Genomic DNA, 2,500 nt, shown 5'->3' on the forward strand with positions numbered 1-2,500 from the left:
TTTCCCAAAGCAGCTGTACCATTTTACATTCCCTCCAGCGGGGCGAGTTCCTGGTTCCTCCACATCCTCCCCACCACGTGGTATGGTATTTTTAGTGTTAGCCATTCTCATGGGTATGAACGGGCATCTCATTGTGGTTTTAATTTGCATTTTACTTATGGCTAATTCTGTTGAACATCTTCGCATGTAATTTGCCATATATATATATATATATATATATCCTCTTCCCATTTCTAGGCCTCAGTTTCTTTATTTGTAAAATGAGATGTCTGAAGTTGGACATTTCACGGGTCCCTTCCAGTTCGCAGATTTGAGGAGAAAGCAGCAACTAGGGACTGTGACTCATTGTGTTTTTAATTTCTTCTTTTCTGTGCCTAAATCTGGAGGCCGAAGGAGACTGCCCCTTGCTCTCCAACCTTGGTTGGCAACGCCAGGTCGGGTGTTTTTAGCTTCCGACGTTTGGCGAGCTGCCCGAGGGGAGGACCAGAAGAAGGGCTGTTTGCCCGTCGGGTCGCCGGAGTGCGATGAGCGGAACAGATTCATAATATTAATCTTTAGGCAGCAGCTGGATTTCTGGCTAGTGCTATTTGGTTAGTTTTCCTAGGCCAGCAGACGTTTTAGAATAGGCGTTAAAGGGAAGCGTGCAAAAGGGACCCGGGGCGAAAGAGCAGCCTCTTGGCCTGTCCTAAGGAAAGGAGACTCTTTCAGAGGAGGATGCTTTCGCTGACGCTCCATGCCGGGAAGGCTCCTTCCGCCAGTAGAGTTTTCTGCGGGATTTTTGGTCTGCTGAAGCAGTTTAAGGAACCAAGCAGCAGACGGCCTCCTGGCCTCACGAAGCCATGGAGGAATTACGAGGACGCCCACAGCTCCAGTGACAGCTAGAGCCCGCTGGCGCAGGGTGTACCCTTCTACTTTGACGGACATGGTGCGAGAACAGCCCTGTCCAGGCCCAAGAGCCACCCAAAGGCTGCTGGTGGGAGCTCGGCGTGCCCAGCGCTCAAAGGTTCTTCCGGCCCTGGCCCTGCACGCAGCGCGGGCAAAGGCAAATTTTGTTGAGAATATCTTTTCCGCGGGCTCTCGAAAAAGCATTTTCTCCTCTTTGGGAGCAGCTTGAGGAAGTTCTCGTTGGGCAATTGGACTCCGCTGCGTCTGGGGACAGCATGGGAAGGGGCCCTTGAAGGGTGCCCCGGACCAGCCTCATGCTCATAACCTCAACACTAAAGCTGGAGTTGGGCTCTCGCTGGGTAAGCTCGTTCCAGCCCACAGATCTGCCGCCACCACCTCGGGCTCGGCGCCTGGGGACGCGAGTCGCGTGACCGGCGCCTTCGGCCTCGGCGAGCTAACGGCGTTCTTCTGGCAGAGCGGCTCCCCGCAACTCGGACCAAAACACAGACGCGGAGGTCGAGCGGTGCGCGGCAAGCCTCAAGCTTCCGCGTTCCGGGTGGACTTGTCAAGGGTAGAAAGTCCTCCCCCGCACTGCAGCCCCAGGCGGCTCCCGCGGCCCAGGCCCCAGTCGCGGCGGAGAGCGCGGCCTCGCGGCGGAGAGCGCGGCCCCGCAGCGCCGGCCGCGTGTCCATTTCGGAGTCGGGCCGCCGCCGCCGCGGAGTATTCTGGGGGATTCCCGGCGGGGCGCGGGGTCTGGCAACGGAGCTCCGGCCGCGGTGGGGGGCGCACTCTCTCTCTTTCCCCCTTTCCCCCGAGGTTGATTTAATTCCGGCAAGTTTTGCAGGCGCGCAGCAGCACCGGCGGGGGCCGGTACGCGCGCGCTCCAGCTGCCTGCAGACCCCCGTTCAAGAAAAACAGATCAAGTAACCACCCTGGCACCAACCAGTCGGTTTCAAGTTTCCGCGTGTAATTTTTTATTTTTTAAAACAACCAGTATGCTATACAAATATTGGCTGGCGTTGAGGACGCTGGCAGGCAAATCATCGCCCCGGGCTTGGTGTAATTATCTCAGGCGTATTTGGTTTATCCCTTAGGCAATTGTTGGCGACGCTTTGCTAGGAAGAGGGGTTCCATGCAAGGTTTTATTGCGTTTAATTGGCTCTATGGAGGGGAGTAAAAATTTGCCAGAAAATGATGTGGAACTTTAGAAGCGGCTATTTATTCATTCTCTCTCCTTTATCCCCCCAGCCCCGAGGAAGGTCCCACGCACCCCTCAGCCTGGGTCCAAGCCATGCGGTCCCAAAGCTTCCGCGGACAGCTGTGCCCAGCGTGAGGAGGAGCGCAGGGCACCGACGCGGCTAGAACGATGTGCAGGACCAGGAAGAAGGTAAAAGTTCATGCGCACACCGCGATTTTCGTAGGTTCTTTGTTTACCCACTGACCTTTGACGTGCGGAAGGTTGTCTGGGTTAGTTACGTTTGGGATTCTCCCAGGCACCTTTACTGTCACCCCATCCAGCCTCCAGCCTGACCTCCAGCTGACTCCAACGCCCATGCATTTCCCAGCCGCTACCCCTAACCTGGGCTTGAAGCGTGTGGCAGGAGGCCGGCTGGGG

The sequence above is a fragment of the Neophocaena asiaeorientalis genome, unplaced genomic scaffold (genome assembly GCF_003031525.2).
Source record: "Neophocaena asiaeorientalis asiaeorientalis breed wild unplaced genomic scaffold, Neophocaena_asiaeorientalis_V1.1 scaffold249, whole genome shotgun sequence".
Classification (NCBI taxonomy): domain Eukaryota; kingdom Metazoa; phylum Chordata; class Mammalia; order Artiodactyla; family Phocoenidae; genus Neophocaena; species Neophocaena asiaeorientalis.